At 37.6% G+C, this 23,116-nt stretch overlaps 1 pseudogene across 1 annotated transcript; it reads right to left on the reverse strand.

Annotated features, from left to right (window-relative positions):
* Positions 1-2,261: 2,261 nt before the first annotated feature.
* On the reverse strand, positions 2,262-5,201 carry LOC116549701 (annotated as a pseudogene). The gene has a single exon (XR_004268014.1). The product of XR_004268014.1 is annotated as a eukaryotic translation initiation factor 3 subunit C pseudogene (transcript).
* Between the last annotated feature and the right edge of the window lie 17,915 nt (positions 5,202-23,116).

Below are 23,116 nucleotides of genomic sequence, written 5' to 3' on the forward strand. Positions count from 1 at the left end.
TAACACTGTATGTTTCAGTGCGTTTCCTAACATTACATTTAACCTTTAGTTGCCATATTTTATTGAGATCACATGAACCCATATACTTTCATTTCAGGTGTTAGTTGTTTTTCTCAACTTTAATGTGTAAATTAGGTAAGTTCCCTTGTGCTTTTCCCCAGTTTCATAGACGAAACTTTTGAACAGAAAAGGGCCAAGTGTGGAACCCCATAGTGTACCTCCTTCACAGTAATAAAGATCCATTAATCAATATTTTCAGTCTTAAGTTGTTCAACCAGCCTGGGTCCACATAATTGTTCTGTCATCCAGCTTAGATTTTATCTTGTTCACAGGGAATTATAAGAGACTTTGTCAACTGTGTTGCTGAAACTGAGAGATACTATATCTACTGCATTTCCATTTCTGTTTTGAAACAATAATAGTAGTTAGTTTTTGATATAAAAATTGCTAAGCAGTTAAATTATATAATTTTATTGCCATCAGATCATTAGAAATTATATACTGTTATTATATTCAATTCCAAGATGAGGACATTGTGGGGAAAAGAGGTTAAGTGATTGTATTAGTAGAAGTCACATAACTACTAAGTAATTCGGATCTTGGATCTTTTTTACTTCAAAAGATGTTGCCAGAATAACAGTTGTATCAAAAAATAAATTAAGTAAAAATCCAAAATAATCATTTTATGTAAATTAATTTTACTGTTTTTATAATGCTACTGTATTTTTCTATTACTCAATTTCATGGCTTTAAATTTCCTAGTGTCTCTTCCACTTATATTCTTAAAGTATTTTCAGAAAAAAAATTAAAAATAGTATTTCCATTTAGTGCCAAGATAAACCATTGGGAAAGACACTATTGGGAAAAAAATATCTTCTAAACATATTTCTGAGATGAACTAGAAATTCCAATTAAAATGAGATCGACTTAACAAATACAGCAATGCTGACAACACTTCTCTGGATGTGGGTACTGCTAAGAAATTGATGACATTCCAGTGACTTCATCATATATATTAAAAATATTTGTTATCTGCTATGAAATTTTATCAGATATTTCAAAACGTCTTATACTAACTTCCATGTAAATTATCGTATTCTTCAATTCATTTAACCATCACAGAGTAGACTGTAGCATCCCTTCTATTTATGTTTGTAAAGTGGTTAAAATCCTTTATTTCTATTTTACAAATATTTGTTAAGCACGTTTTCAACTTGACAAAAAGAATGTCGAAGCCAAGTGCAGTGGCTCATGCCTATGATCCCAGCACTTTGGGAGGCAGGACATGTGGATTTTTGAGCTCAGAAGTTCGAGACCAACCTAGGCAACATGATGAAACTTTATCTCTACAAAAACCTATGAAAATCAGCCAAGTGTGGTGGCATGTACCTGTAGTCCCAGCTACCTGGGAGGCTGAGTTGGAAAGATCATTTGAGACCAGGAGGTCAAGGCTGAAGTAAGCAATGATCATGCCACTGCACTCCCACCTGGGTGACAAAATGTGGAGAACAGGGAATATAAATTTTAAGTGTCTCTGTACTCTTCTCAACCTGTTACCCAGTACTTTGCCATAGTAACAGTCAATAAAAATTGTATTGATTTTGTTTGGGATCACGTTTTTCTGCCATATCAAAGTTTTTATTGTTACTAGATGGACTTATTTTTAAAAATGTAACAAAAAATGATTATTTTAAAAATTGATTTTAATTGTTCTCTAACATACAGAGAGGGTTCTGTGGTATTTATTTATTTTTTTGATTTAATATTGACTAATGAAAGAAATCTGTCCTGGAAAGAGTCAGACATAATCCCTAGGATATTGTGAAGTATATTTTATAAAGGTGAGAGAAAAAAAATGTGCATGTAATTATAAGATATTTTAAAGAAGGAAGTATAGCTAAATAAGAATGGGAATTTCGTTTTATAGTTTTGTAAACCAACTTAGAAATCTGGATATTAAAGGAAACAAGTAAGACATTACAGGAAATAAGCTTATAAAGTTTTTTTTTTAAAGTTCATTTATCAAGGAAATATAAGCAAAATGGAGACAGTATAGCTGTCATAGCAGTTTCTAAAGTTTTAAAATGAAATCTGGAAGAGTATGTATGTATCATACGTGAGACATGTTACAACAGGACTTACGGGATCCTTTTATATGCTAATGCACAATACAACTTTCTAAGAGAAGTAGCATGCAGAAGACTACATATTTATTTGACCTTGGACATTTTATATGTATGTCATTTTTATTTATTTATTTATTTTTAACTTTAAATAGACCTTTAATAACTGGGGTGTGGTTTAGGACTTCAAGGTTTGATGGTCTAGGAGCGGAGACAGTGGAGAGCTCAGTAGGCGGTCTGAGACTACTGCTGGCGGTAGCCACCGCGGCGCATGTAGCCCTCGTTTTTGCGGTAGCCGTCTTTCTGGTCTCGGAAGTAGCCACCATAGGTGCCCTGCTTGTGGTCAAACACCCGCTCATTGTTCTCCACCAGGCTGCCCAGCTTCTCAGCCAGCTGCAGAGCCAGGTTCTGCTGGGCAGTGGGCTCGGTGCGGTGCATCACCACTGTTTGCGTCGGCTGGTCCAGGGAGGCCATTAGCTCCTCATTAATGATCATCTTGATGATGATGGAGTGCACAGTGGGCAGATCCAGCTCAAACATGTCTGACAGCATCTCCATGCTGATGGAGTCATAGACACTGCTGTAGGTGAAGAGGTAGGTCCTCAGTGACTCTTCCTGGATCTTCCTAACCAGCATGGTGCGGACTTTGTCAGTCTCGGGGAAAAGGTCCCACACTTTCTCATTCATCTTCTCATTGATGATGAAACTGTGGCAGGTCTTCCAGTCACCCATCTTCATGGCCTTAGAGGCAGCAACCACATGTTCCCTCATGGACTCAGGGGGACCCAGCAGGGGCTACCGCTCGCCCACGCGCAGCTGGTGGTGGAACTGCTTGCTGATCATGCGTCGGCGGGCATCGCTCTCGTGGACGACCATGTAGGGGATCTCCAGGTGCATGGCAGACACCAGATAGACACACTCCAGCAGCTCCAGGTTGATGTGCAGGTGGAAGGGGACCTGCTGGCGCCGCTCCACCGTCTCCTGCTCCTGGTTGCGCTTCTGCAGGCTGCGCAGCAGCAGGCCCTGGCCCAGAAGCTCCTTGGCCCGGCCACTGGACTGGATATCCAGCAGGGCGTTGTGCGCGTCCTTGGTCAGGCCTTGGCGGAAGGCACAGATGCCTAACTGCACCATCATGCGGTTGTAAAGGATCTGCACTGGCGGGTCCGCATGCTGAATGTTACCCTGCAGGTGGCTCATGAGCATGAGGTCACGGGGCTGGTACCAGCGGGAGTGCAGAGCATGGTGGTAGATGTGGCAGAGGATGGCACACGTGCGGATCCGGTCTGTGCGGTCCTTGGCATAGATGTACTTGCACAGTCTCTCCATCAACACGGCTGAGTCCTCACCCTCATTTTCTGCCTGGTCTTGCTCAGACTTTGAGGAGCCCTCAGGTGGGGTCAGCTGCCGCTGATGGGCCTTGTAATCGAACTTGTAGTAGGTGTGCAGGATTCGCAGCAGGTAGATGCGGCAGACCTCCTCCGTGGTGCCCTTCTCCTCCAGGTAGCGCTGCACGCGCTCGATGATGGCGCACACCTGGGCCTCGTCCTTCAAGTGCTCCACGTACTCTTGGGAGTGAGGATCAGTATTTTGCATTATTTTGGTGAATTCTTCATCCATTCGTTCCACTAGAGTTAGGATGCAGCCACGGACACGCAGTGGCTGGTCAGCGTTGTGCAGGTTCTCACTCTCTTCCAGAATATTCTCTCCAACAAAAATGTTGGGATTTGCAAACAGGATGTCCATCAGCTCATTGATGCAGTCCAGACACTTCCCCCACATCTCTGGCTTCATGTAGGTTGCCAGGTTGGGGTTGTAGTCATAGAGAGAGGTGGTGATATTGAACTTTATCTTGATAATGACGCCCTCTCCCAGGTTGTTTTCTGCCGCAATCTGAACCAGCAGTTGTAGCAGCTCAATCTGGGCAGCACGATCAGTTCCCTTCTTGCCTCGTGCCTGTAGGATCTCATTCAGTTTCTTGATAACGACAGCATGGGTGATCTCCGTTCCCTTGGCAAACATTTTTGGCTTCTCCTTAACCAGGGGCACTCCACCCTGGACCCTTTCCCACTCCCCGCTTTCATTTTCCTGCTTCTCCTCATCCAGGCGCTTGGATTTCCTGTCATGCTTCTTCTTAGCTTTGTCCTCCCGTTTCTTCTCGGCTGCCTTCTTGTCTTCATCTGTGGTGGGAGCCTTTTTAAGAAATCTTGAGGCCAGTGCAGTTTGTTTCCCTTCTTCCTCCTCTGAGTCAGAATCAGAAGATGTGGAACCTGTGTCCCAGTCTTCATCATCTTCAGAATCTTCTGAGTCCTCATCTTCATCATCCATCTTTTTGAGGAACTTGCGACTCTCCCCAGAAGGAGCATCTGATTTCTTCTTCAAGAAAGTTGCAGCACTGACTCCGTCCTCATCCTCATCCTCATCCTCATCTGAAGAGCCTTCTGAATCCTCCTTATTCTTCTCAGCATCTTCATCTGCAGACTGCTCAGGGTTCTGCTTGTAACTTGTGATACGGGACTTAAAATGACGGTTGTATTTTCGGATCTTCTGGCGCAAGGTGCTCAAAGCCTTGGCATCGTTCTTGTTCATCTTCTTCTTCCCTTCCTTATCTTCCCAAAGCTCATTAAGATGGTCCTCTAGGTCAGCCAAGATGCGGATATAGAACCGGGGGACACCTTCTTTGTCCACAATGCTCTTGGCCTTCCCATATGCTTTTCCCAGGAGCTCAAACTCTTCCAGGCACTTGGTGACATCACGAATCTTCATGGCATTACGAATGGTCCAGATAAGGTTGGTCAGCTCCTCAAACCTCTTGTCCTTGGCACTTCGGACAACTCTCTTGGTATCTTCTTCATCCTCGCTCAGCAACAATGGCTGTTTGCCGTAGTTGCCTCCGACAGGTTTGGTGACGAGTTCCTCCCTGGACAGGGACGACTCGGACTCGCTGTCCGAACCAGTGGTGAAAAACCGCTACATGGCGACGGGGCGGAGGTGCTACGGCCGGCGCAGCCGGACCTGAGGTCTCTAGTCACACCGCTGAGCCGGGACAGCGGAAACGCCGAAAGCGAAGGCGGGCCTTGTGTCACTTCTGTATGTCATTTTTATAGACCAGTGGTCCCCTTTGGGAATTGCCACCAAACTATGGCCATAAAACAATAACAGGAACATTCTTATACAAGAATGGTGTTGGATGGTCACAGCCCATACACACAGGTAACAGCGTGACTAAAATGTTTACATGGAGCAGGAATACAAACAGAAGGGATAAGTTTGCTTCTTGGGGCATGGAGGGGATATTAATAAATGCTAGGCAACATCAGACTTTTTCACCTCTGCTAGTAAGTGGTGATGTTCACAATGACTCAAATAATTATTCTAATGATCTTCAGAGTTCTTTGTTTTTGTGTTCATAAAGTTTTTTTGATTTTTCGCAAAAATCACGATAAAGTTTTAAACAGATAAAAATCTGTGTTTATGTGAGTGTGTGTGCACTTAAAAAGGCATGTGGGAGGGTGATGGTGAATTTCTGGATTATTGTGGTGCCAGACTAGAGAAGAACATTCTTCCAGATTTCTTCAACCAACCCATGGAAACACAAAAGGAAGAAAATAGCAGTAACAGTATGGAAAGTACATAAAATGAATATTATACACAAAGTTCAAGGAATGGTACACTGACTTAATCAGAAATGTAAATGGATTTCAAAGCACAATCTTGAACTTCATATAACCTATGCCAATCTCTTACCAAAAAGGAATAAATGGCTTGGCAAAAAGTTAAGCAATATATGAGAATGCCTCCAACTGACTTTACAGCTCAAAGACACAGGCATCATACTAAGTAGATTATGGTTTAGCTATCCGCTGAATCTGAAATTACCCTTGGAGCTGTCTAGAACTGGAGTCATGTCTTCATCATAAACTACCCTTGGTCCATGTCTCTTCAGTCTTCTTCCACGATATAAGACCATTGGATTTTTAGGGGAAAGGACTAATTGAATTCCGTTTTACTAGTTTACTTAAGGCAAGTGTTAAAAACAGGAGAAGAGACAAATTACTGAATGTCACAAATATTTGTACTGGCCTGGGTATTAGAGGAAAATAGATAATCGAAGGTCGTGCATCCTATGTTTAGAAATTGAGATCCCTTCCTCCATGACTCAAAACTACCTGTTTTATGGTTACATTTGTCTCTGTCACTACAAAAGCCGCCCATAAGATATAACAACTGAGATTAGAAAACACTCACCTGATGTCTCACTAAGGTTTCTGTTCTTTTTTGAAGCTCAGTTAATGTCAAGTAGAAGTATCAGAGATTGTTTTATTTCTTCAGAGAAGAAAGGAAAGACTAAGAAAAAATACATTTCAACCAAACATGAGGTTAAAAATTCATTTTTTTGTTATACTTTAAGTTCTGGGGTACATGTGCAGAACATGCAGGTTTGTTACAGAGGTATACACATGTCATGGTGCTTTGCTGCATCCATCACCCCATTTGTCTACATTAGATATTTCTCCTAATGCTATCACTCCCCTGTGTCCCCACCCTCTGCTATCCCTCCTCTGGCCTCCAACCCCCTGACATGCCCTGGTGTGTGATGTTCTCCTCGCAGTGATGTTGATTTATAACCCTTTGGGTATGTACTCAGTGATGGGATTTATGGGTCAAATGGTGTTTGTAATTCTAGATCCTTGAGGAATAGCTACATTGTCTTCCACAATGGTTGAACTAATTTACACTCCCACCAACAGTGAAAAAGCATTCCTATTTCTCCGCATCCTCTCCAGCATCTGTTGTCTCCTGGGTTTTTAATGATTGCCATTCTGACTGGTGTGAGATGGTATCTCATTGTGGTTTTGATTTACATTTTTCTAATAATCAGTGATGATGAGCTTTTCTCCATCTGTTTGTTGACTGCATAAATGTCTCCTTTTGAGAAGTGTCTGTTCATATCCTTTGCCCACTTTTTGATGGGATTGTTTGTTTTTTCCTGTAAATTTGTTTAAGTTCTTTGTAGTTTTTGGATGTTAGCCCTTTGTCAGATGGGTACATTGCAAAAATGTTTTCCCATTCTATTGGTTGCCGGTTCACTCTAATGATAGTTTCTTTTGATGTGCAGAAGCTCTTTAGTTTAATTAGATCCCATTTGGCAATTTTGGCTTTTGTTGCCATTGCTTTTGGTGTTTTAGTCATGAAGTCCTTGTTAATGCCTATGTCCTGAATAGTACTGCCTAGGTTTTCTTCCAGGGTTTTTATGGTGTTAGATCTTATGTTTAAATGTTTAAGCCATCTGGAGTTAATTTTTGTATAAAGTGTAAGGAAGGGTTCCAGTTGCAGCTTTCTGCATATGGCTAGCCAGTTTTCTCAACACCATTTATTAAATAGAGAATTCTTTCTTCATTGCTTGTTTTTGTCAGGTTTGTCAAAGATCAGATGGTTGTAGATGTATGGCATTACTTCTTAGGCCTCTGTTCTGTTCCATTGATCTATATCTCTGTTTTGATACTAGTACCATGCTGTTTTGATTACTGCAACCTTGTATCTTAGAGTATAGTTTGAAGTCAAGTAATGTGATGCTTCCACCTTGGTGTTTTTTTTTTTTCCTTTGGTTTGTCTTGGCTATGTGGGCTCTTTTTTGGTTGCATATGAAGTTTTAAGGTGGTTTTTTCCAATTTTTTGAAGAAAGTCAATGGTAGCTTGATAGGGATAGCATTGAATCTACAAGTTACTTTGGGCAGTATGGCCATTTTCACAATACTGATTCTTACTAACTGTTAGCATGCAATGTTTTTCCATTTGTTTGTGCCCTCTCTTATTTCCTTGAGCAGTGGGTTGTAGTTCTCCTTGAAGAGTTCCTTCACATCCCTTGTTAGTTGTATTTCTCGATATTTTATTCTCTTTGCAGCAATTGGGAATGGGAGTTCACTCATGATTTGGCTGTTTGTCTATTACTGATATATAGGATGCTTGTGATTTCTGCACATTGATTTTGTATCCTGAGACTTTGCTGAAGTTGCTTATCAGCTTAAGGAGATTTTGGACTGAAATGATGGGGTCTTCTAAATATACAATCATGTTGTCTGCAAATAGAGACAGTTTTACTTCATCTTTACCTATTTGAATACCCTTTATTTCTTTTTCTTGCCTGAATCCCCTGGCCAGAACTTCCAATACTATGTTGAATAGGAGTGGTGAGAGAGGAGGCCATCCTTGTCTTGTGCCAGTTTTCAAAGGGAATTCTTCCAGTTTTTGCCCATTCAGTCTGATATTTGCTGTGGGTTTGTCATAAATAGCCCTTATTATTTTGAGATACGTTCCACTGATAACTAGTTTATTGAGAGTTTTTAGCATAAAGGGCTGTTGAATTTTGTCAAAGGCCTTCTCTGCATTTACTGAGATAATCCTGTGGATTTGGCTTTGGTTCTGTTTATGTGATGGATTATGTTTATAGATTTGTGTATGTTGAAATCCTAACACAACTTTCTAACAAGAAAACAAGCTGCTTTATAATATCTGATCCCTACCACCAATATTTTCATTTTAGGGAAGGGGACTTTTCATGCTAATAGATGGAACTGACTGCTGCAATCAATGAAATAGTTAACTAATTCCAAAGTCTGTTCCAATTCTAACAGTTCAAAAATCAACAAGTGACCTTATAATCTTGGGCCTTCTGTATACTTCAAAGGTGTAGGATAAATCAACTTGAAATAGTCTTCTTGGATATTATTTTTTAGGGCTAACTAATATCCATGGAGAAGCTTAAAGACATACGTAGCACACCTGTGTCACATCATTTAAACCTTAAAACTAACCTACAGCCATGAAGTCATAGGATACAAGACTATCCAATCAGTGATGACATAGTTGAGAAGGAAACTACAAAACATCTATAAGAGCTGAACATTGGATGTTGGGAGACAATTACAAAGATGGAACTAGACTGGGAAACACCAATCAGAAGCATGATAACTGACACACACTAAAGCCACACGACACATTAGATATATTTTGATATAAACAATCAAGTAGAAGAAATGTTACGCCAAGATAAAAACAGAATAATATACTGTTAAAGTACAGATTCATATCAGTGTGATAGACATGTACTTGTTAGTATCAACAAGCAATTGTCTTTAGCAAACTTTCTGATATAATCTTTTATAATTAATGGTGACCTTATAAAGAATATAGGACTGTATGTATGTCTTGTGCTGTGACAAATCAATTGTAGGAACTTGAGCAAGTCAATTAAGATTTATTGCTTCAGTTTCTTTCTTTGCAAACTGAAATGGGTTGAACTTCAACAGTATTTTATTTTCCACAGTGTTCAATGGAATATGCTACACTTGAAGGAAAATACTATGCAATATCTGAATATAGGAAATATGCACTTATATTCCCTAAATCTATAAAAATAAAAGAAAAATCACAAAAAGAGGTGTCCATAATCAAACCTATATGAGGGGCTGAGTGTAGTGTCTCAGGCCTGTAATCCCTGCACTTTGGGAGGCCGAGGTGGGCGGATCACATGAGGCCAATGAGACCAGCCTAGGCAACATGGTGAAACACAGTCTCTCCCAAAGATACAAATATTAGCTGGGCTTGGTGGCACGTGCCTTTAATCCCAGCTACTTAGGAGGCTGAGGCAGGAGAATTGCTTGAACCCAGGAGGCAGAGGTTGCAGTCAGCTGAGATCTCACCGCTGCATTCCAGCCTGGGCAACAGAGATACTACTATCTCAAAAAAAAAAAAAAAAAAAAAAAAAAAAAAAGTGTGGGTGTGGGTTTGTGGGTGTGTGTGAAAAATAAAGTATGTATATACATATAAGAAATTACATAGTGTAAAAAATAAGACTTTTTAAGTAAAGAGACATTTAAATGTTAATGTTTTTCTCTAAGCATATTTACTTATTTGGCAAATCTGTTTTTCCTGTCCACCTACCCCTTCTGTCCTCTCCTCTCTTCTTCCACCTTCTTCTCTTTTCCTTTCTCTCCCTCCTTCTATTTCTTCTCCCCCTTTCTCCTCCTCATCCTTCTATTTTTGAAACGTATAAACATCTCTCTTTCTCTAAAAAACACTTTGGGAAATTATAGAAATCTCAGTTTCAGAAATAGATGTTATAAAATGTGTTCCAAATCTCTGAAAGAAAGCTCTTTCCCAATGATGCAAATGTATGACTTCAAGATTTCAAACATAGTTTTGAAATTTAAAGTGTTTACTACTGATGAAGCAAATCTAGAAAAAAATCCATTTAGAATGCAGGCATATGCTGAAATACAGCAAACAGATTCATCTACTCTTTCTGTTGCAGAAATGATCTGGGACTTGTTCTTTAATCATGTAGACACATAGAAGACAAGTTTTGCTTGTTCATTTTTAAGTTGATGATAATAGCTAATCACTGCATTGGTTGATTGCTTTATACCAGCCTCTGCTCTCTGTCAGTACTCACAGAAACAGAATGCAGCGGTTTTTCTTGTACTAAAGATGATAAAACTGGGTATTAGAGAGGTTTAGTAATTTGCTCAAGGTCACACACAGTGTCAAAGCTGTGTCTTGAAACCATGTCAGTATACAGCATCTACTTTTTGCTAATATTTCATACTGCTATTCATGTGTGTTACTCCAGCAACAATTAAAAATAAAAATTAAAAAACCCCCTGGGGTACAAATTACAATATGTAGCTTTATCTTGGAAAGTAATATATACCAAGGAAATTTATTTGATCTTGAAGGCCATAGGAGAATATTGAGTTTATCTCAACACAGTGTAGACTTCATTTCCTCTTCTTGAGACTGGGAACAGCACTGCATTTCTGTATTTTTTAGCGGTAATTTAATACTTGTCCTCTCTGTCTACATCTCTGCCTTTTGCCTTGATATCACTGAAGTTTCTCACCTAGAGTTTAATTCTTTTCATCTCTTCTGTAGTATATCTTGTCCTTCCTTCAAGGCTCATTTTAGATGTCACTGTTTCCATTGAAATATCCTCCTTTCTTTTAAATATATGTAAATTTGCCTTTTCCTCCAATGTATACATAGTACTTTTTTCACTGTTTTTATTGATTTCCCAGTATACATGAGGCACATGCTAAATGTAAGATATTTTTTAAGTTAAAAACATGGTCTTGTCTCTCAAGGAAATTAAATTCTTGTGGAGAAATAGACACATAAGAAAAAGCAATAAAATGGCACAATAATTAAGGGGATCATATGATGAATTGCCTAATCTGGGCCATTCTTGAGAGTGAGAGGGACAATTAGTAGTTAGCTTAAACCATAAGCACGACCCAGACTTTCCCAACAAATCCAGGCACATGGTTGGTCACCTTAAAATGGAGCTATGCATGGTGAATATTGTCAAAAACAGGTGAGTGGCAAAGCTGTAGTTGGAAATGGTGACAAGGATCAGGGAAGATTGGACAGGAATGTTTACTACTTTCTGTCTAGTATTACGTTTGTTTATACACACATCTATTTTTCCCACCAGATTTAAGAACTTTGCAAGAGGGTTCCATGTTCTATTCATCATCTAATTTCCCACAGTGCTCACAAAACAATCACTTGTAAACACTCATTTTATTGTTGAATGGAGGTATTGGTCTCCCTGCTGTGTATCAATGCTTCCTTTCTGCCAGTTTTAAAAATGTGCAGTCATCATTCTGAGATACATTTCTACAGCCTGCGCATTTTGACCATCATTTACTCTTTAAATTTATTTCTTTACTTGCCAAGGAAATTTAATTATAATGTATATTATTTAGTTCTTTATAAATTCTGTGAAGTTTTCTTGTTATCAATAAGCTGTACGTGGAAGGAGCGAAAGAGAGCCAGAACAGTAAGTCAACAGATGGTAAGGAAACAATCATTGGAGAAGGCTAGGGGATGGATTATACTGTGTGAGGTGAGGAAAACAATAATAAGTCTACCATTGTCTGAACTCTGGCAGTCACTCAGATAACCTCTTGAAACTAACACTCCCAATTTTTAAACTTGAGAATAATTGCTTGTTTTACCCGATGGGGGAAGACCCAACATTTTGACAAAGAGAGAGGAGATTTGGCCTCCTCATCTTTTTCCAGGTGCCCAGGAGGGATCAGCTACCCTGCTGGGAGAAGCCCACCTTCCCCTCTCTCAGGGTGTGAACAAAACCTACTCTGTATGTAACAAAGCATCCGTCTTTAGGATTCCACAGACATCATACTGAAAGAGGCTGGCAAAGAACTGAGGTTAGAGAGAAGAGGTTATTCTGTCAAAATGAAATGTATGCCCTGCAGCAATCAAACCTTGAGCTTGGGTGTCTGGCTCGAGTGTAGACTGAGTTCAAAGCCTGACTGTGTTAATAACTTTTGACAAGTAACTTGACCTCTTTATGTCTTAGTTTTCTCATTTGTAAAATGGCAATATTAGTACTGAACTCATAGAGATGTTGTAAATATTAAAGTATATGAAATGCCGAGCATGTAAGCAACCTAACACTTGGTATAATTATAAATATTATTTATAATTAATGTTCTTAATGCTGCTATGTACTATCCTAAACATGTTTTCTTGCATTAAAAAAGGAGAAGCAGGCCAGGTGCAGTGGCTCATGCCTGTAATCCTAGCACTTTGGGAGGCTGAGGCAGACCGATCATGAGGTCAGGAGTTCGAGACCAGCCTGGCCAATATGGTGAAAGCCGTCTCTACTAAAAATACAAAAATTAGCCTGGCATGGTGGCACATGCCTTTAGTCCCAGCTACTCAGGAGGCTGAGGCAGGAGAATCAAGAACTTGGCAGGTGGAGGTTGCAGTGAGCCGAGATTGTGCCACTGTACCCTAGCATGGGCAACAGAGCAAGACTTTGTCTCAAAATAATAATAATGATACAACAACAGCAACAACAATAATAATAAGCAGATTCAAGTAGGGAACATACCACCTAGGAATATGTTAATTTGAACAATTCAAACATATTATTTACTAAGTTTTAAGAGAAAGGCTATTGCTCTTTAGTATAATTTTTGATTCTAGAGAAAACATGCTGGGCTTGGTAGTGAAAATAACTATTATAAAATAAGAAATGAAAAAATGTGCTTAAAATGACACTACATGGAAAAACAATTTTTAAAACTTAAGCAAGATAATAGGTTTTTTTTTTTCATTGTGCTCCTTCATGTTTAGAATTCTTTTCACTTTGGAAGTTATAAATACCTTATCCAGTCTTTCAGAATCCGGAGAGCTTTCTTTTTAAAATTATTAGTCTAGGGAGTAAAAGAGTGAAGTAAAACTTGAGTTAATTAATGTCAGATTTTTCACACTCTGAGAGGACAAGAAATTGGTGCATTCCTGTAAATCTAGTAAAATGGCTCTGGGAAGTGAACAGTCTTCCTTTTGAAGATTAAAGGTTAACTTCTCAACAAATTTACTTAGTGGAACCAAGAGGATTAGCTATCAAGTACTATACAATTGATGTTATTCCCCAGTGTTTACATGGATGCTGGGATCACCACTCTTGTGGTGCCTCCAGGTTAAATCCTGTTAAAGTAAATCCCATTGTAACAAAAACATCTGAATAACCAAGAATATCTGGGGCCAGGTGATGGCTCTGTTACTGCAACAACTCACTACAAGGAACTTACAATCCAACTACAGCAATAAAGGAATTGGCTCCCCTGTTGGAATTTGTGATGATATGACCTATATGTAGCTGCATAATTTAAATAACAAACAGTGGAAAAGCAACAATAAAATAGAATAGTCAAGTTGGATATGGAAACTGTCATTTCCTTGTAAAAAAAAAAAAAAAAGGCTTCCTTCATTTAGAAGAGCCCAATAGCCATGTTGCTTAATCATTGCCATTCAGGTACAAATTCTGCAAATATGAGTAAAAGGTTTCGATAATGTGACATTGTAAGACACTGGAATCAAATGGCATTAGAAGAGTGTGCTGTTGGCTATAACAAAACAATATCAGAAATCAGTAGTCTTGAGTAAGCATTTTTCAAGAGATGTATAATACAGCTTGAGGCCAACATACTTCTAAAATCAATGTATTAAGAGAATAAAAAATAGATTAAAATAGGAACAGAGAGTAAGTTAGTAACATGAAAACTATGCAATCTGCTTGAAAAATTGCTATAGTCAACTTACACTAATGGTGGCTTAGAAGGCAGAGGAAAAGATAGTCCAACTGAGAGGGTAGAATTGAATACATTTGCTATGATAATAGAGTCTTTTAAGAATCTTTCAACAATCAAAAAGTATATTCATTTTATCAAATCCTGCACCACATTTAAGTCTTTCCTTACTGCTTATCATCTCTCCTGTAACTTTTCAGTCCTTGGCAGGTAGCCCAACTGGGTGGCTAAAAAGGGGTAGAAATGTCACTAGATAGTCCACTGTTCTTACTTAACAGAAGCCTCCTGAGGATATTCATGCTCTCATTGCCATGTCAAGTAAAAATACCAAAAAAAGTTCAATATGTAAAGCAAAACTGCTGTTTTTTTGGCTTGACCAGATGTATCTTCTTGACAAAGGGATGCTGGTATGCAGTGTATTTGTTTAATACAACCTATTCATAATGAAGACACAAGGTGTCTGTGTCAGTACACTTTCATAAGATAACTATTATGAGCATGGGTTAGAATTAATAATATACTTTAAACCCTTGCTATTTAAAGTGTGTCTGCAGATTACCATATGCTCACCTGTGAGCATGTAAGACATGCCAAATGTCAAACCTAAACCCAGACCTACTGAATCAGCATTTTACAAGCATCCCCTCATATGGATGCCAATGGATATTAATTTTTGAAGCCCTGCTCTAATGTCAATTAGGCTTTTCTTTGGTCTTAATGTGTGTAAGAATTGTTTGTACCTCACACGTTTGTTTAAGATGTTGATGGTTGGTATTAATGTTTAGAAACGTATTCAAATCTTTTTGTGAAATTTATTTTTCTAATTTTTACTTAACCTGTAATTTGAATCACTTGCCTTAAAACTAGTTTAAGTATATCAATATGATTTCAACTTTCTTTCTCTCCTCTTTCAAAGGGTGCAGAATTCTCCCTCCCTCACTCTACCCCACCTCTTGCTTGCTTTTGTACTAACTAGGTACCTGTGACAGTAGCTACCTTGAGGCTGCTTTGTCTACTTTCTGGGGAGTTATAGGTGATTTTAGAAATGGCTTCATGTGCCTCAGCCAGACATACCCGAATGGACCTCTTTTAATTTTTTTTGTAGTTCACTGAGATAAAGTAATGCAGAACAAAGAGATTTTATTTGTGTTCAGATGAATACTTGAAAGAAAATACTTATTTTCTTGATTTTGTCTAAAAATGAACATTTCAAAAATAAAATTAGTGCTCAAAGAAGTACCTTCATTTGTAAACTCTAAAAATGTTTTGTTGGCTGATTGTTAAATATAAATTCTATAAGTTGAAATGTTCATATTTTTACATTGCTAAAGTTACACAGACACATAGTAGAAAGAATAAAAAGATTCAAAATTTCATGTTAAATGTTTCCCCACCTGTGCATTAATCACTTTTTCCCTCTGATAGTTCTTTACTATCTTTTCAGTGTGTTATTTTATACATTGAGTGTATGTCTATCTCTATATACATTCTTAATACAAGGACAGTATAACACATATGCTCTACTGCATTTTGCTTGTTATTATATATAACACGTCTTGGAGATCTGCTGCCATTTTAAATGACTACACAATATTTCATTGCATGTCTGTAACAGTATTACCTGACTTGACCAGTACTTTATTGAACATTCATATATTTTCAGTCTTTTATTACCAATGAAACGATTCATGTCCTAATGCTTATTTCAATTTGAAAATGTGCAGTTGTGGGGGAAGGAAAAATTTCTTGGAGTAGAATTGCTAGGATTTGAGTGAATATTTCTTTATCTAGTAGTTACTGTGGATTTGCTTCCCGCTCTTGCTAATCTTCAGGCTGTCTCACTGTCCCCTTTCTTGTACCCTCATTTCACCTGTGTAATCAATTCCCTGTATCAAAGTTCTCTGTAATACCAACCTTGATTTCAGTGTTCTTGCGCAGACCCCAGGTGTTCCCAGTGGCAATGTATTTAAGGAGGGAAATAGGTGCCGTTAAGCAAATTGGGTTGAGAAAATTAGAGAACATTTGTGAAAAAATAATGTGATAGCCTATCTAACTCCTTATGCCCAGAATAAAATCCAGATGGGTCAAATGATTTACATTTAAAAACATTTTGTAAAATTGTTACAAGAAATCACAAAGGAAAGATACTTTAAGTATGACAGAAAACTCAGATGTGAAAGACAAGGCAGATAAATAAATGAGATTACATACAAATAAAACTTTCAGGAAACAAAAGCAGAGTAAACAAAATCAAACTGTAAAATATATATTCTTTACAGATAATAGTCTATTTTTTGATATAAAAATATACTACAGGCAGGGGGTGTGTTGGCTCATGCCTGTAATCTCAGCACTTTGGGAGGCAGTGGCAAGTGGATCCCCTTAGGTCAGGAGTTTGAGACCAGCCTGGCCAACATGATAAAACCCCATCTACAAATACAAAAATTAGCCGGGTGTGGTGGCAAACCCCTGTAACCCAACTACTCTGGAGGCTGAGGCGGAAGAATTGCTTGAACCTGGGAAATGGAGATTGCAGTAAGCCTAGATTGCACCATAGCACTTCAGACTGGACAACAGAAGGAGACTCCATCTCAAAAACACAACAAAGCCAAAAAAAAGTTATACTACTAATCTCCAAAAACAATGAATAATATAAGAAAAATGAGCAAAGGTATAACTAGACAGTACACAGAAGCGAAAAATACAATTAGATGGGAAATATCTTAAATATATAAACAGATGTTAAATCTTGCTCATAAGAGAAAAGCAAATTTACAGTATAATGATAAACGTATCTCATGAAAAATATATAATGCTTTGTAGGATTAAGGTGCTCTTATACATGCTGGGAGAATGGACAGAATTGGTTACATGGGTAAGGGAAATGAGGGTACCATAAAGGGGAAAGTGAGACGACCTGAAGATTAGCAAGAGCAGGAAGCTGATACAACTACTATTGCTATGGTGACAAAAGGGAAGTTAGTAATGGGAGTCCAAAAGTCAGAATTGAAATTGGGAGACAGCTATTTTAAGGGACATCTAGTACCTTAAGAGCTAAGATCATGAAGATAGTAGCTGTCTGACAGAAATAGGAGTCATGGAGAGAGAGCCAGAGAAATATCCTGGATTTTCTCCCCTTCCTTCCTGCCAACTTCTGCCAGTACCTCTTATTGACTAGACCCAATCAGAAAATAAAGAGAAATGATAAATGTAGTTTCATACCATTTACGTAAGAGAAAAGCAAGCATGGAAATTGGATCTCAGAGCAAAGGCTAAGCTCACCAGCATATCATCTATCTTGTTTCGTTTATTTGTGTACATATTTGTGTATCAGAACCACATTTTTTTTTTTTTGCTGTAGCATTATACTTTTTTTTTTCATTATAAGAAGACTAATCCCTTGTTAATATTTTCTTAAAATTATATTTGGGTTTTTTTTAAATTCTATTAACAATTTTCTAGATGAAATTTAGAATCAACGTGTTTACTTCTAAAACTTTATTGTCATCTTATTGCTGTCATATTAAATGTGCAGATTAATATAGGGATAACTGATATTTATAAAATGTTAAAAATTGACATACAGAAATAGAATATACTTTTTTTTTTTGAGGTGGAGTCTCTCTCAGTCACCCACATTGGAGTCCAGTAGCATGATATCTGCTCACTGCAATCTGCACCACCTGGGTTCAAGAGATTCTTCTGCCTCAGCCTCCTAGTAGCTGGAATTACAAGTTCCTGCTAACACATCTGGCTAATTTTTTTTAATTTTTAGTAAGGACAGGGTTTCACCATATTGGCCAGGCTGACCTCAAACCCCTGACCTCAAATGATTCACCCCTCAGCCTCCCGAAGTGTGGGATTACAGGTGTGAGCCACCGCACCTGGCCTACATTCCTATTTTTTTAAATACTTGTTTGCATCTCCCAGTAGACCTTAAAGTTTTCTTCATATAGATTCTGAATGTTTCTTTCTAGGTATTTTCCCTTGTTTGGTTGTTGTTTTACTATTGCTAATGTGATTCTTAAAAACAAGAAACTAAATAATTTAAAAATTAATAAAAAATTTAATAATTTAGAATTTGCTGTATCTTCAGGGAACATTTTTGGTATTTTTTCCTTAGAAACAATTATTTTCATCTGCTTTAAATCTCATTTGCATAGATTTAAATAATATGCTGTCTAAGCATTCCTCCAATTTTCTCTGTCATTATCTCCCTGTTGTGATTTCTTAATACAATAATTATCTTGTATGACTTCTGCTCCTTTACACATAGCATAAAATCATTTTAGCATTATTTTCAATACTAGAATTTAAAATTCTGTAAAGAATTTTAAAGAGTTCTCAGTTGTTTTATGCATGTTTTGCAAATTTGATCAAATTTGATTCCATGAAAGTGCATTATCACAATGTTTACTTTTTATGTAAACATTGTGCATATATGTAAAAACATTGAAACTTCCTCAATAAATTAAGAAAGATTCTTCTTTTACATCTGCAGCATTTGTGAAAGAAAAGATTTCTCAGGATCTTCTCTCTTTGGGCAACTGCATATGCAGTGGCGACCCACAGCCATTTTTGATAGATCTCTTCAGAACTCTAATGTGCTGTTGAATACTAGAACATATTACTTCTATCTAAAGATATGTTTTTATCCAAGTTCAGAATCATTAAGTCAACTCATATGTCCTTTTATCCAGTATGTTCATAGTATACCATTTCTATATGTTTTTTTTTATTTGAGTCAAAGTCTTGCTCTTTTTCCCAGGCTGGAGTGCAGTTGCATGATCATGGCTCACTCAGCCTCCTAGGCTTAAGCAAGCCTACCATCTCAGCCTCATGAGTAGCTGGTTCTACAGACATGAACAACTGCACTTTTTATTTTTTGTAGAGGTAGGGTCTCATTCACTAATGGCATTACAGGCATGAGCCACCATGCCTTGCCATATTTATACTTTCATTTATTTATTTTTTATATTTTATTGCATTCTAGGTTCTGGGGTACATGTGAAGAACATGCAGGATTGTTGCATAGGTACATAAATGGCAATGTGGTTTGCTGCCTTCCTCCCCATCACCTATATCTGGCATTTCTCCCTATGTTATCCCTCCCCAACTCCCCACCCCACACTGTCCCTCCCCTAGAAGCCCCCCACAGACCTCAGTGTGTGATGCTCCCCTCCCTGTGTCCATGTGTACTCATTGTTCAACACCCACCTGTGAGTGAGAACATGTGGTGTTTGATTTTCTGTTCTTGTGTCAGTTTGCTGAGAGTGATGGTTTCCAGGTTCATCCATGTCCCTACAAAGGACACTAACTCATCATTTTTTATGGCTGCATAGTATTCCACGGTGTATATGTGCCACGTTTTCACTGTCCAGTCTATCATCAATGGGCATTTGGGTTGGTTCCAAGTCTTCACTATTGTAAACAGTGCCACAAGGAACATTCGTATGCGTATATCCTTATAATAGAATGATTTATAATCCTTTGGATATATACCTAGTAATAGGATTGCTGGGTCAAATGAAATTTCTATTTCTGGTCCTTGAGGAATGGCCACACTGTCTTCCACAATGGTTGAACGAATTTACACTCCCACCAACGGTGTAAAACTTTTCCTATTTCTCTACATCCTCTCCAGCATCTGTTGTCTCCAGATTTTTTAATGATCGCCATTCTAACTGGCATGTGATGGTATCTCAACGTAGTTTTGATTTGTATTTCTCTGATGACCAGTGATGATGAGCATTTTTTCATATGTTTGTTGCCCTCATATATGTCTTTTGAAATGTGTCTGTTCATATCCTTTGCCCACTTTTGAATGGGTTTGTTTTTTTCTTGTAAATCTGTTTCAGTTCTTTGTAGATTCTGGATATTAGCCCTTTGTCAGATGGGTAGATTGCAAAAATTTATTCCCATTCTGTTGGCATACGGTTTTTAAAACATCACTATCATTATTATTCTTCAGCCTCTGCTTCCTGATATTATAGTAACAGTCTCTAAATGCACTTTTCATCCTTTCTGTGCTCAGTTTTCATCATGTGATTCCTCTGCACAAAAACTTTCAATGGTTCCTCACAGCCTATAGGATTAAGCCAAAATAGATTTGAACCATAATTGAAAAGGCACAATTCTGATTGTTGAAATCCTGAGAGATCAAAATCTGGAAAATATAATTGTAAAAAAAAAAATTCATTAAAATATAATTTAATTTTCAAAAGAATATTTACTTGAGAAACATATAAAAACATGACAGAACACTTTATTGCCATTTTACACAATAAAGCAGGAATAATAAAACATATTTTTGTAAGCATAAACACTCAGGTAAACTAATGATAGTCACAGTGGTATAACAGTTTTGAGAAGATGAACTGTATTCATATGACATAAGTCTAAAACCAAAATGTATAAACATATATTACTATGGTTAGTAATTGCATGAACCCAGTTTATAACTATTGTCATGAAATATTACAACAAGAAATCTGAGTCTTTTGATGAAATCCATCAAAAACTTCTGTGGGTCACCACTGCATATGCAGTTGCACAAAGAGACAGGATCCTGAGAAATTTTATCCTTCACAAATGCTGCAGATGTAAAAGAAGAATCTTTCTTAGTTTATTGAAGAAGTTTCCATTTTTTTTACATATATGCACAATGCTTACACAAAAAATAAACATTGTGATAATGCAATTTCATGGAATCAAATTTGCGAAACATGCATAAAACAGATTAGAACTCTTTAAAATTCTTTACTGAATTTTAAATTCTAGTATTGAAAATAATGCTAAAATAAAATACATAACATAGCAATTTTGTGCTATGTGTAAAAATGCAGAAGTTATACAAGGTTAAATTATTTGGCAGGGATTTCTTGTCTTTTTCACGTGAATTTTTACTTCTGGGATCTTCAAAACACTTGCCTCACTGGTATTTGATGTGTGGTTGTGGTCTACAAATTTTGTAAGTATATGCTGTTTTTAGGACTGGTCATCACTCAGTTAGTGCAACTAAGTGATTTTCTGCTTTTTGCAGCACCAATAACAATTAGCTTTTAAATTTTATTTTTCACCGTTGAGTAGCCTCACACACTTATTGTAGTACAGCTTCCTTGTGAGAGAACAACTTTACAATTTCTTCTGTTATGTTGTAACAAATACAATATGGTAAGAAGGAATAATATTCAGTTTCCTAAATACCAAATCAGTATTAATCAGGCTTCTCCAGAGAGGCAGAACCAAGAACATATATAAATAGATATATGAGAGGGTCTTCATTATAGGAATTGGCTAATGTGATTACGGAGGCTGAGAAGTTCCACAGGCTGTCTGCAAGATGAAGATCCAGGGATGCCAGTAGTGTGGCTCAATCAAAATTCTATAGCCTCAGAAACAAGAAAGCCAGTGGTATAATTCTCAGTCCAATGCTGAAAGCTTCAGGACCTGGTTGGGGGTACTGGTGTTAGCCCTGGAGTTCAAAGGCCAGTGAGCCTAAATTTCTGATGTTCTAGGAAGCTAAAGAAAAGTTTGCCCCAGCTCTCAGATAAAGACAAATTTGTCTTCTGTATTTGTTCTCTCTAGGCCCTCAGCCAATTGGATGGTGCCCTCCAACAGTGAGGGCAGATCTTCTCTACCTAGTCCACACAGACTCACATACTGATCTCCTCTGGAAACACTCTCACAGACACACCCAAAGTAATACTTCACCAGGTTTCTAGATATTCTTTAATCTCGTCTGGTTGACCCTGACAATTAAGTCCACAAGTCCACTCCGTGTCAACTTGGCATCCATTCATGTCTCCTTAAATCATACTTAATTTCAAAATAAAGACAATGCAAAGGTAATATTATTCCACATAACATTATGCAACTAACATGATGCAGCTATCCTGAGTACAACGGAAAATGCACTAATACATTGCACAGAATTTGGCTTTCAGATTTTCATTATTTGGGATTTTAATCTTCTGAGATTGTGATTTTCTGGATTTTAGATGTTTATAGATTTAAGGAATTTTGTCTTTTGTGATTTCAACATTCAGGATTACAGGGTTTGGTATTATGTCTTCTCTATGATCAGCACTTGGTGAAAATGGTACAGCCAGGATCTATGTTCCCCTGTAACTTGTTCCAATTAAATTTTCCAACTTAATTTTCTATGATTTGGTTAGTAGGCATAAGGTACTTTAAAAAAGGTCTGATTCACCTTGGAACCTCAGGGAGGGAATGTATTATGGACAAATGGAAGTTAAGAAAAGAGTAATAAAGTTCACGGAAGATAAACTCTACTTGTAGCAGGTTTTTCCATTAACATTCAGTGCATCCAAACCGTTATTTAAGCCTTCATGCCAGCCCAGCCACTAATTTATGTAACAACTAAGGTCCTTATAAAGATCTTAGAGGAATGCCACCATCTTTATTTTTGTATCTCAACTTAGCAACATGAATTTTATCCTTCCTTAAAAGCGCTGTGAACCAGTGTAAAATGCTCATCATTGCACCCTAAATAAGTAATGCAGTTGGAGAAGATCCAGGCAGCTTACCAAGGGGATTGGGCATTTTCTACATGAAAACAGAAGAATAAGGCTGAAACATTTTAATTAGGAAGTGTTTGGATTGTAATCTTCAACCTTGTGATGAGTACAGAGAGTATAAATAATTAAATATTAAAAAATAAGAATGCAGAAATTGAGTATCTTCTTCAGTTAAGAAAGAGATAATTTTAGAGCAGACAGATGGAGTTATTAAGGAATAGTACCCAATAACACTGGAGGGGGTAGAAGCAAAAACCATAAATAATTCTATGTGGATTTAGATAAATTCAGTGGTGATAAAGACAGAATTGTTTTATTAAGGTTATTTGTTTGA

This window comes from Sapajus apella, unplaced genomic scaffold (assembly GCF_009761245.1).
Source record: "Sapajus apella isolate SASKATOON/1434 unplaced genomic scaffold, GSC_monkey_1.0 scaffold6, whole genome shotgun sequence".
In the NCBI taxonomy this organism is placed as follows: Eukaryota; Metazoa; Chordata; class Mammalia; order Primates; family Cebidae; genus Sapajus; species Sapajus apella.